We start from the raw sequence: 13,487 nt of genomic DNA, 5'->3' as shown, positions 1-13,487 counted from the left end.
GAGAAGAGACATTCTATCACCTAAACCTTGCTGAGGGAGGGTGTTTTCAGATGCTTGTCCCAAAATTACAGTTGAGAAACATGGTTATCAGCATACAGGTCATAAATAACCTGCACTGTTTTTTGTGTTACAGCCAGGTGTTGCCAACAGACTCCCTGGAGCTCCACAAAGCACTGGCCACATAGACAGCCAAATCCCCATTTCAGTGCTTTGAGGCACAGAGTGATAAATTAGGTAACATGAGTCAGGCTGGCATACAAGGGACTGGTGAGAATTATACATTCGTAACAGAAATGTTTATAGTGACTAGAATGGGAAGTTATTGAGGTTGCACTAAGAATAGGGCATCTTTGTTTTATGGCTGATGGGACTTAAATTTATTGCAAGTAGAAAGCGGACTGTTGACATTGGCTCTTCAGGAAACATGAAGGAAGCTCCCATGGACAGGGGACCCTTTCGAGTGTAACATACACTCATCCATAAAAATTGTCACCTTATCTTCCTTGCTCTGTATCCATTTCAGGCATCACTTTCTCTGTCTCTAATTCATAACCCAGACAGTTTTTACTGTGAGTGTGTTTAAGAACCCTGAGGGTTGTATTTTTTGTCAGTTTGTGTTTTTAACGTGCTGATGGATTGTTTGTACTTCTGATCCCACCCTGGATTTACTATTTTCCATTCACCATAGAGGACTCCCTTTTCCTAATAGCTTGTGGGACTGGCAAGCTGAGAATGAAAGACATTAAAAAAAAAAAGGTGGACAAGATTTTTAGTTGTCCTTTCATAACACACTGCAAAATGTTTCACTGCAAGACTAGGATGCTTTCAAAAGATTCAGATGAATAAAAAATGAACTAGACATCCTCCCACTCACTTGGGATCCAAAAGGAAACAGCTCTATTTTCTTAAAGAGTGTTGAATTACTCCATATAAGCTGATGCACATATCTTCAGCCTCTGTAAGCCAAGGTGGGAGCCCAGACTTCACTGCATTTCATTGAGCAGGGTCTTGGCTCTCCTGCCTGTCTCAGCCATAACAGCAGCCCCAGCACTTTTGAGATTAAATGGTCTGTTACATGAGTGGGTTGGGTTGACCCTGGTTGGACGCTAAGTGCTTACACAGCCACTCCGTTGCTCTTCTCTGTCACTGATGGGCTCATCCTTGGCCAGTGGTGGGTCTGTCTTGGAGCTGGCTGGCATTGGTTCTGTTGGAAATGTGGGAAGCTTCTGCCAGCTTCTCACAGAGGCCACCCCCATAGCCTCCACACACACAGTACCAAAACCTTGCCACACAAACCAAATGCACTGAGGACTGAAATCCCTGGATCTTCTGTCTGATTTGGACAATGAAGACTGTCGGCCTCCAAATGGAGTTTGACTTTTACTGCAGTGTAAGCAGGTGTAATTTCTAGAAAGGGAGGCCAGCAGGAGCAAGGCAGAGGAGTGCTCAAAATCTCTGCCAGGCTCCTACCACAGTCACTGTGCCTCACAACTGCTACTTAGAGCATCCTAATGTTTTAAGAAAAAAACCCCAATGGTTTCAGAGTGTATCCAAGCTGCTCCCAACTCCAACACGGTAATTGTAAGAAGCAGACTTAGGAAGGACTTAAGAAATCACCTAACCTCATCATCAGGCAGCTTTCCCTCGGTCTTTTCTCCATTGCTTGTTCTTAGAAATGAGGGGTGATGGGGATGTGCAGCATCCGTTGTGAGCCTGTTTCTCCCTTGTCACCTCAGCTGGGACCTACTTTCCCTGGTGAAACCATCTCCTTCTCAGTTAAGCCTATGACAACATGTCCTAACCCCAGGGGATATGAACAGGGTTTATTCTTTCCTCCTTAGAGCTACCTTCTACATATTTGGACACTATGCCCCCACAACCCTTATTTCTAGACTAAACAATACCAAATCCTCCGGCTTTCCTTGCAGTCCATGATTCTTGATCCTCCAATCCATCTTGTTTTCTGAATTCTTTCCATTTTGGTACGTTTCCTTTCTAAATCATCATTTCCAAAGCAGGATGTGTTTTATTTGTAAGGATGATGTGCACATGTTTCTCTTCCTTTCACACCCCACTTCCAACACAAATGTTTCCCTGATTTTTTATTAACTGAAAACAGGTGTAGCTGTGGGGAGGGGTATGGAGAGGTTGGCAGCCCATCCTTAATATTTTACAATTTTTTTTCTTATTCTCCATTATATGGAAAGCCATTTAGCAAAGTAAAATACATTCATTTTACATTTCTTAAGTGACATTATAACTGTTGAACTCAGAAAATATCCACAAAGCTGTTAAAATATTTGGATAGTTCAAGTTTAGATGAGATTCCAGCAGATATTCCTATCACACTTATTTCTCAATATGAAAGCTGTGACCCAGCATTTCTCCAGAATCAGCAGGATATGGGCCCTGGTTATCAAGCAAAACGAAATGGTTATTGCTTTTAAATTAACAGAAAGGTTATTGCTACTGAGGTGCACACATTTGGGTAGAAAGCTAAACTGCAGGACAATAGCAGGCTTGAATTGTTTTAGGATTCCAGCTTGAGGAAAAAGAAAGGGTTGTTACTGTTACCATAGAACCATAGAATGGTTTGGCTTGGGAGAGACACTAAAGGTCATTGGGTTTCAGTGTCTCTGCCATAAATGCCAGATCCTTCAAAACAAAAGACTGTTTCATAAACTTTGTTAAATATTAAAGTAGGAAAACCAAAATAAGAAAAAATGGTTAACACATTTTGGAAGAAGGATTCCTTCAGATAGCTGGAAGAGTGAAAATGCTCATTGCTGTGAATGCAGGGGATTTGGGCCAGAGTAACAGCAGAGAGGACTGGAAGGGGTGGAGGGAGATGGGGAGGCAGAAGAGACTCAGAGCTGGCAGCCACAGAGCTGCTGAGTCAAGAAATACCACATGCAGCGAGAGGGGACATGGAGGCATCAAAGATGTTGCATTTTCAAATTACTTCATTGAAAGCCGTGATTTTTCTTAAAGGAGCATGACTTTTTTCCCCCATGACTCTTTTTAAATGTTGCACTTAGATGATCTCATAGGGGGCTTTCTCTCAAGGGAGCTCTCTGACGTGGGGTTGGGCAGCATCAGCAATGCAGCAGTGCCACACATTACAACATTTTGCACACAACTTCAATACAGAAACACCTTATAATTATTTTAGTGTAACTGGGATATAAGCTAATGTCATTCCTCAGAAATAAAGCATGTAGCACAAATAATCACTGTTAGGTGCTGCTGGGCCATCTTCATGAAACATGGGCAGCATGGTAAGCCCACAAGCTTCACATCTTATGTATTTGCAGTTGTCAAAACATATTGCCTGTGGGGATGTGTACTTGATCATGAAAATAAAAAAGAAATTTAAAAAAGTAGCTTAAAATTATTGTCAAGGAGAGCACTGGCATTTATTAAAAAGAAATCTGAAGTAGTTTCACAGGACTATCAGTTTGATTCTGCTGCTGTTCAAGGTTCACAGATTAATTTCTGCACTGAAGAAATTTGCTCTTGGCTTGAAGACTTACAGGTCAGTGGAAACTGTTGATCCTGAGAGGCCTGTCAAGAAAAATGAGTGAATTATGGGGCTTGGCTGAGTCTTGTGCTTACCAGGCCAATTTCAGTAACCAAGGCAGCAAAAAGTCCGTTTCAATTGAACTGAAATTAAAATGTGTAAAACTGTACACTCTAGGTTTTGCAGGATTTCCAGTGTTTTGCAGTATGACATAATGACAAGGACAATTCTGCTGGTTTCAAAAGGTTGAGATGACACTGCTATCACATGATCCATCTATTCTACAATATATTCTGGCTTTGTACTTTTTTTAATGCTTTGCAATTTTCTTTGGATACCCTAATTATACAGTTGCCTCACTGGATTGGTGAGGAAAAGTAAAAAGCTGCTAGAGGAAGGTTATTTCACCCAAAATTCATCAACATTCCAAGCCTTTTCTAGCTTACCTTTCCTTCTCCTGCACCTGAATGCATACCCACTAAAAATAGTCCAGGAAACCTTCACCTCTGCATTCACACTCAAGATGCTCATAAATCATATTTCTTTAACAAGGGGTTTGTGATCTGATATTAACGAAAATGTGTCTGAGAAGGAGCTGGTGCCGGAGAGGAGGTTGATATGTGGTTGCAAATCATCCGTGTTATCAGTGGAAACCCTTGGAATTACATCAGTGCAAGAAAGGGAATTACATCTCCCTTTCTCTTTATTTCAGAAGTTTCCATTGGCAGAAAAATAAAAGTTCCGCATCACACCTCCTGCATCGTTTACACTGTGAATTCCGGAGCCCTGGCTGCTCCACCACGTGGATCCCAAAGCACCACAGCTCTGCTGCTTCCCATCTGCTGCCAGCCCCTGCAGACCACCCCAGCAGTGTGAAAGGCTCTGTACTCCCCCTGAAAGATGCCTTTCATTTAAGACCCCTTCCCAGAGCTGGGCCGGGGAGGAGGCCAGCACTCAGATGCAAAGTTGTGCTACAACCTTTCAGGACTTTGCTGGGCAATGTGGTGGGTGCTTTGTGAAGTGGTGGGGTGGCACACAGGGCATAGGAGCTGCCCCTGTGCCTCCTAAGTCTGGACCTGAAGGTATAATGTCAGCTCTTGAAGTTGTGACACAAAAACCAATCTCTTAAACCACAGCCCCTCACACTGTCCAGCAGATTGATGTCATTTGCAGACTCATTAACCTGACAGAGATATTCCAGAATATTGCAGCTGTCTGTCTCTTCCTCTTTCAAACCCTCTGAAAACAGAGTGCTGCTGGTGGTATTTCACCCTACCAGCATGCTCCATCCTCGTCTCCCCTTGCATCCATGCCCTCTGCTCTGGGATGGCTACCCTGCGTTTCTCCCTATAGAACGAATGGCACTCAGCAAAGAGGATTAGTGTTTTCAGCTCTGCCTCCAGCTGCTACTTACCCCAATCCAAAAAGGTATTTCTTCAAGCTCCATGTCTTAAAGACTGCAGGAAATAAGGTGAGCTTGACTGTGGCTTTGGTTGCTTTATTGCCTAGCGGTCATATATGGATTGAAGTGTAATTGTCATAAGAGCGTTAGGTAATGAGCTATGAGCATGGCAATGGGGATAACAAATGATTTGCTCTTCCAGACAGTCACACCAGAAAGCTAACAGTCATCACTGAGAGCTCCTTTTACTCAGGGCTTTGAATACTATAAAATCTGTCAGTAAAATAAATACCATGTTAGGGAATAATAATACCCTGCTGCTAAATTAATATCTAAATCACATTATGGAAGGATTTTCATTATAAAACTTATTTTCTTTCTGGCCTATATATTGATCAATTTGGAGTGAATATCATTTTGTCTACTGGTTGTTGCTGTTCTCAAGTGGGAATTAATCTGAACCAGGAGCTTTCTTGGCCCACAAGCCACTCAGCTCTCTGCATAAAGCACTGTAATTTTACACAGTCCCTGTAAACTGGAGCATAATATCAGCTGTGGTCAGCATTTTCACATGATGCTTACCAATAAAGTTGTAATGTTCATTTATGTGTTGGACCATAGAGTTACTGGAGCAAAATACTCCCACAATACTGTAGAAAATTTTATAGGATGGCAATAAAAGTAAAATGAGAATTGAAGTGCAGCTCAGATGAGCAATTGTGGCTGATAAAAAGTCACTGGTGTCCTAGCTGCCCTGTATGGGGGATAACAAGGATGGTGGTATCCAAAAACCTCCAAGAACTCTTCGTTTGTCTGATCTCAAAGTTAAAATTTTGTTGCCACAATATCACTTCTTCCCCTTTGCGTTCTACAGTTACCTACTGCACGGATATTTTCCCAAGCACAAACCAAATTGTTTTCCCTTGTTTCACCCTTGTTTGTTCATCTTTCTGAATAACTACTAGCATTAGTCATTTGTTCTCAGTGGTGCTCACATGCTGCCTGTGTCTGGAGGACTTTGAGGCTAGCTGGCAGCAGAAAGCAGGCTGGAGGCCAAAGACTTTGTTCTGTACATTGCCCTGACCTGCAGGTTGGCTACCACTGATCCTGGCTGTTAGACTGTCCTGCTTTTCTGCAAAATGAATTGAAGGTTGGCTGATCATGAGGCTTCTCTACTAAATGTTTTGTTATGCCTCATAGCTCTGTGTTTGTAGCTTTCCAGCCAGTTTTCAATCCATGTGACAATGTTCATTTCCAGGCTAGTTTTGATTATTATTCTTTGGTGTGAGATACCCTATCATTTGCTTCCCTAAAATCCCAGAATGTTTCCTTTACGTCATTGCTTTTGTCCAGTAATAGTAAAACGCCATCATAAAATGTAATCAAGACTGTTTGGCAAGATCTTTCATTTAGAAACACATGTGGCTTATTGCACATAATTCCACTGCTCTGTTGATGTTTCATGATCATATTTTCAATCTTAAAGTTGTATTAATGTGGAGGGAAGGGAAGGACACACACACACATTTGTTTCATACCTGACCAATCATTTTTTATGCATTTACACTTCCTATAATGCAGAGCACATATGCAAGGGAGCTATGTTACTTTTCCATGTGGCTTAGGCTGTTTGTTTATGTTGTCGTTAGTTCTCAGTGAGAAGGTCATCCTTTCCCCCAGATGTTTACTACTTTCCAAACCAAAAAAGATTTCTCTCATAACTTGCATTGCAGACCTAATACTTGTAAAATGCATGAACAATGCCAACACAATAATGGTTTCAAGAACTTTCTATACACACAGCTGGTTTACCACCACACCATGGCTCATCACCATTTAGGAGAGCGGAGTAGCTTTTAATTAGTAAACCAAGTCTTGGCCAATTTGAAAACACAATGCATGGGATGTGAGAAGGGGAGAGATTTGGGAGAGATTTGATGCACTGGTTTCTCTCAGTTTTCCCATTTACTTCCATTCTTTAAGTTATTTTCACATATTCCCTACAAGAAGGGAAAAAGGGTGACAAGCAGGAAGCATTTGGATGTTGACAGATTGGAAAAGACTAGTCCAAATTTGAAAACTCCATTTTCAACCTTAACCTTTATACCCTTCTGGCTCTTCTTAGGTATATTTACATCTCTGGAAATGTAGAGTACATAAGCTTGGAGGTTCCTGAGGTTTAAATATATTATCTCTACTGAAGAATTTTCTCTTTGCAGATTCTGTGATTACTGTGGGTGTACTCAGCTACCTCTGCATAGGTTATTACTGACTGCAAGGAGAGCAGGCTTCAAAATTAACTCATATACACATGATAGAGAACTGACAAGGACAAGTTAATACATTGCAGTTTCAGGTTTCTATGAGCTGAAGGTGTATATATGTATACGTTTTTGCCTTTGGAAATATTACAGATATGTTTCCTTGAGGAAATGAAAGATGTGTATTCAGTATATAATGTGAAAATGAACTTGTTGTTTGGAAGGGGGTGGCTCAAATTTCTGATATGTCTGAAGTTGAATCTCTTCATATAGAGTCTCTATTTTTACCTTGGTAGAATGAGAACACTGGTGGGACTTGCTAGAGAAGTTTATTTTGCTGGCCAAAAGCTGACTAGGCATCTCTGAGCAGCAGGTGGTAAGAACAAGAGATAGGTTGAGCTAAATCACCATAACAAACAGGGTTTGTTTTAAGGAGAAAGAAATTGTTTTCATGACACCAAATTCCACTTGTGACTTTCTCCTCAGCAGAGACAAGCTGTAACTACTTTATGTTGAGCAAAATATAAATCTTTTGGTCTGGTATCATAATAGCTAAAATGTCAGAGATGATGTTACTTGATTTAGAGTTTGTGGACTCCACTTGATATGGAAAGGTGAGAACCATGTTGTAGAACATTGCAGCAATAATCATACCAAATATCAGGACAGAAACAGTTTGTTTCTTTTCCTCATTGTGGGATTTTTGCTACAGACAAGTCCTAAACCAGTATTTTACGTCAGTTGTCCTGAGGGCAAGGTTAGCAACTATCTTCAGTTCAGCATTTTTGTAAGTTTGTCCCAGAAATATTTTCGACTGAGTCTGTTGCACTTTCACAGAAGCCAAATGTGACACTGATGACCATGCCACATGCCTGGACAGGCAGACTTTGGGCTTGGCTGGGATGTGCAGTGAGTCACCTGTGAAAGAGATGCAACTTTTCAATACTTCAGGGATGGAGAATTCAGGTCCTGTCTCTAAATTGTCATCCTCCAGAAAGCTGCTGAGTCAGCCTTGAAATTAACTCAATACCATTTTCTGTTCTGAAATCGTAGCGCTTGGATAAATTAGTTCAGCTCATGTGGTACCATCAGAGGCAGCCAAATGGGAAATAGTGGTGCCCAGCTGAAAATGGAAAGGGCAATGTCCAGGGTAGGAGAAGTAACTGGGGATAATCAGGCTCAAGTTTGAGGTAAATCTGTCTTAATTAATTATTAAAGATGTAAAAAAACATCTCAAACAAGCCCAGGTTTAAAATGTTTCAGATTCTGAGCATCACTTTAGTTAAAAAACTTACTAAAATACAGCCTAATTCATAAAATGCAGCTGCATGGGTAGAAGCTGTGAAAATCCATGCACCTTCTGATGCATTGTCTTGGCTAGTATTCAGAAAGAGTCAAGTCATCAAATATTCTGGTTAAGTATCTCGCAAGCACTGCAGTTGATGGGAGTCTCAACAGTCCTTTGTACTTTCCCAGCAATACTGTGGTCACCATCCCTGGAGACCTGCAGGAACAGCCCAAACCAGGGATGCCGTGGGTCTGCCCCTTCCCACCTTAGTGATGGCTGATGGGGGAAATAATCTCACAAGGTAACAACTAAAACATATCTCTAGAAAACTGATACTCTATAAATTTTTTATTAAATAGGAATATGGCTCAAGCAAACAACAAAAAAAGTAAATTCCATGCCCTTCCACAAGTTTTCTGCTGCTTAAGCTGTCTTTGGAAATGGTGATTATTATTGACAGTTTAGCTTCTTATGTAAAAACAAAGAATTTTGAGGGAGGGTTTCTTTTCTATCTGTTAAATTGTGTATGAAAGGATTTGGAATGAATATGCAAATGTAGAAAACAAAATAGGCAGTAATTGTGTGGAAAATAGACAGTAATTGTGTGTAAGCCTGATGAAATACATATTTTCCAGTTGTTTATGATTGTTGTCATCCATGGGGCAGGTGATTGAAAATGACATCTGTCTGTGCCTGTCTATAGTGAGCTTTCCACTTCCCACCATCAGAAAAGAAAGGAACACTTCTCTTGTCCTTTCTAGGTGTGACTGCTCCATAGCACAGTGTGTTCATGCACTGCTCATTTTCCCTCTTTTCATCTGTCAAAACTCAGTATCACACTGTACCAGCTCAGGCTTTCTGGATCAAAAGAGTGGCAGATCAACAAATTTTTACCTTGATCACCATAAAACAGTAATAACATATTGCTTTCCCCCATGACATAATGGGAAGGCCTCCTTTAGAGTAAATCAAAGAGAGGCACTATAATCTGTCCCCGTCCTGGAGGGTTTGCTTCTATGCATTTCTGGCTCTGCATTTTCCTCAGCCACATGTACACACATTAATGTGCACAGACACCTAGATGGAATCATCATTTCCCTGTCCATTATTTTCCTGCCTGCTCTGGTTTCGTCCTGCAGTTTTCAGCCAAGGACTCTGGCCACCTGTGGGGCAGCATTGTCCCAGTGTGCAAGCCCTTGCCCTACCCTCTCGGAAAGCCCTTGCATGTTCCTCCTGTTCAGCCTGTCCACAGGCAGCTGCAACAGGAGCCAAGCAGGTGGTCTCTGCTTCTGGCTGGGAAAAGAGCGTGTATCCTGCCCTCCTGCAGCTGGAGAGACAGGAGATGTCTGCAGTCGTAAAATCCAAACTGTATGGTCTTCATAAACCCACACACTTAATCTTCACAGGACAGATGAGTGCAGCACATGGGTGGTACAAGCAGGAGAGCAGCTCAACTGGGAAAGAGCTGCTACAGTCCCCAGGTGAGGGTGAGCATCCTGAAGATCGAACCTGGGACTGTGTTTTCCGTGCTCCACTCGCAGGCTGGATGGATGACGTTATTTACTGCGTTGTTTGTGGCCAGAAAGGGTCCCTGGCGTTAATGACCATGACCTCTGCTTTGAGGCTGGGTAACTGCCATTGGATCAGAGCACACTTGCTGTTCTACTGCAGTCATAGCAGCTCCAGGGAAGTAGCAAGTCCGCATCGCTTTCCAAGAAACCTTTTCAGTCCTGCTGCCCAGAGGTCGGCTTCGCACAGCACATGCAGACAGCTGGTTTGCATGAAGACCCCATCACCTGGGAGTGTGCCAAAATCCCTCAAATGCCTGTCCCTGAGCTCAGAGGATTCCTGGGAGGAGAACTCTGCCTCTCACTGCGCCTTTGCTGGCAATAGCAGCAGCAGAGGACCGGTTCACAGCTCTGCTGCATACCGGGTCACGACTGGAAAGGGATTTTGTGGCTTGGCCTCTGAAGTCAGGATTTGTCTGGAGATGTTTCTGAATTATGTGGACAAGATGGAAGCTATAAACTGCTGAAAGTGAAGACATTTGGAAAAGAGGCCAGATAAGGCAAAGCAGTCCTTTTTCTTGTCTCCACTGACATCCACCCCTGCGTTGGCGTGTCAAGCAGAGATGAGCATTTCTGAAGTAAGAAATCATACATTGATCTGGCTAACAAATTGCCAGAACCATTCTGTGAAAGTGCCTCAGACACTAAATCTGAAATCAATTCCCTTTTCTCACCCTAAATCCTGCCTTTTTACATCCACAGTTAATCATTCCTACTTTTCACATCATGTGTCATGACATGAGCCCCATCTTGGGAGCATAACAAGGTTACCCCTCACTACTTCCATTCCCTTGGGCCTCTCATATTACCTGCCTCTGGTAAGGGGCTGCCCACACACCGGCACTTCTACATCCCTGCAAATATACCCTGTATTTCTTGATGAAGCTGTCTGCTGACTCAAAATGCTGTCACTTCACACAGCTACTTCTCCACACAAAGGGTCCAGTTCCTCTGTTGTGAAATCTGTCTATTTGATCTTCTGACAGAAAAAAAAGAGACATTTGCTATTTCCTCAGCATGCAAGAGACAATCAGCCCTTCTATGGGGCAATGACTTGACAAATAATGTACAGTCCCTTTCCTATTCTTAGAATAAAAGAGCGACATGTAATTCACTCTGAAATTTGTCCCTGCACTGCCTGTACATGTACTCCCAGCAGCTTTTTGAGATGCCTGTAGTTATAAAAAAGGTGGGAATTATGGCTTCCCTCTGGAATTGTACTGCTGGACATCAGCTAATATTAATAAATCAGAGCAACTAGCTGCATGTTGGATGAGTAAAGTTAGGCACCTGGTTTGAAACTGTTTGTCCCATTTTACTTCCAGCGAGTCATCTAGTCTGCTGTTTCCTTACAGCTCAAGTTATCGATACTTTGTCCCTTAAAGTGGTCTCCAATGCTGCCTTTCCAGTTTGTCCTGCCAGGCTGGGCTGGCTCCTGGTGCTGGAAGGCCTGGAGGCAGGGGACCCTGCTGCAGTGTCACCAGGGCTCATACGCTGTGTCCCCTGGATTTCGTGACTGCAGCCAGATCCAGCACTGAGGGGCATGAGCTTTGGTTCACCCAGCCTGTGATTCAGCCAGCCCATGTGGCATCTTTGGTCCAGCCAGCCCATGTGGCATCTTCCAGACAGCCCTTGCACACTTCCTCCCCAGTACTTTTCCACTGGCTCACTGACGTATCTAACCTTGTTTCTGAGGTTTGCTAAACATGCACCCAGCTTCAAGCAAACCACGGAACCCAAACAAAAGAAAACTCATTTCTCATTTTCCTGACCAGACCCAAACAACATCTATGACACTTCCCCAATTTGGACACGTGAGATTTGCCTGCTAGCCACTGAAAAAAAAAAACAACCAAACCCAAATCACCCTCTCTGGGAAAAAGTGGTAAACCTGTGATACAGCACTGCACGTCTCCCTGCATCTCATGCCCCTGCCTCCACTCTTGGGTATCCAGACCTTGGATCATCCCCTTGTACCCCTGGTTATCCAATGAGTTGTAGCTAAAATCTTTTTTACCTCTTGAGTATGTTTTTTAGCATTGTGCTCTGGATTTGCTACTGATGTGGAGAGCTATTTCTGGTAGGTCCTGTGGCACTGTGTCTTCTTCTTGACACTCTCTGTGTGAAAGGCACCCACTGTCCTGGTGCACCTGCAGGCCCCTAAGCACTGTCTGCCAGAAAGTTCTTGTCTCAAGAAAATAAACCCACTGTACCCTGTATCTCTTGGGCTCAAAAAAATTAATCCACTGTATCCTTTGATTACCTCAGAGGAGTAAATTTCCTTGGGTAGCATATTGTTTTAAAATGGGGTATTCTTCAAATAGATTTGCTACAAGCAAAACATAAAGCCTTGGACCAGCCATCCCAGCCAACAGCTCATGAAAGTGAAGTGAGTCTAAATGACTGTGCACAAGGTCACATTTTAAGATGTCTGTGGAAATCCAGTTCTTCTATGCAATTTCCTTTTTGCCTCAGTCCTCAGGACAAGATGGACTGGCAAACCATAGGCTGTTTCTATTTTAGGGTAGCCTGTAAGAAATAACTGTGAGGTTCAGCAAAACAACAGCAGCCTCTGGAGACAGAGGACATCAGCAGCACTGGTCTCCTGTTCCCTTTGCCCTTTCTGTAGGCACTCAGCCCCAAAAATGCCACTGGCTTCCCTTCCCTCCTCCTCCATGCAAAACTTCTTTCCTTCTTTGTTCACCCTCACACACTTACCTTTCTCCTCCCTGTTTCTCTCCATGCTGCAGTGCTTTTGCACTGACCAACCTGTCTGGTTTTATTCTCTCATCCTTCTCTCAGGACACTGCTTCTCCAGTGGCTCAGCATCCCTGGCTGTCCCAGAAAGCCACCTTTTCCTTGTCTGACCCTCTGAGAACTCTTCCACTTGCCTTGGAAAGTACTCACATCCTGCCCAGCTGCTGAGAGTCCCTCAGCCATATTCCACCATATGGCACTGCATCCCCCCGCTTTATCTCATGGAAAATATCAAGATAATCAGACCTGCCTCTCTGTGATTCATGTAACCATCTGTCTGGGCTTCCCACTGCTCGAGTGCTCTGATACCCACTCTGCTAGCCAGAATATAAGTGGGCTTTTACTGTCCAAATTTCTTAATCTAAACAAACATGAAAGGCCAAATTCTGCTTTGGGCTTCTTTTCCACAAATCCCATTTGTGACATTAAATGGGGTTGTTTGAATCAGTGCGAGCATGGAGTTTGGCCCAGAGTTTTCCAGCTGATTTATGGTGTCCATCTGGCTGCTCTTAATCAAGGAGAGCCTGGCCTGAGCACAGTTTTAAAACAGCACCATTATACAGAAAGCTGAGCTATGGCCACAGCCATGCTTGATGCCAGGAATGATGATGCAGCTCTGTCCCTCCTGTGTCACTTCTCCAGGTCTCCTGAGCTGTCAGGCACTGCCTGTCTGCTCAAGTCAGATCCTGCC

This window comes from Geospiza fortis, unplaced genomic scaffold (assembly GCF_000277835.1).
Source record: "Geospiza fortis unplaced genomic scaffold, GeoFor_1.0 scaffold16, whole genome shotgun sequence".
In the NCBI taxonomy this organism is placed as follows: Eukaryota; Metazoa; Chordata; class Aves; order Passeriformes; family Thraupidae; genus Geospiza; species Geospiza fortis.
The sequence above is the reverse complement of the archived record's forward strand: the minus strand, read 5'-3'. Positions refer to the sequence as shown.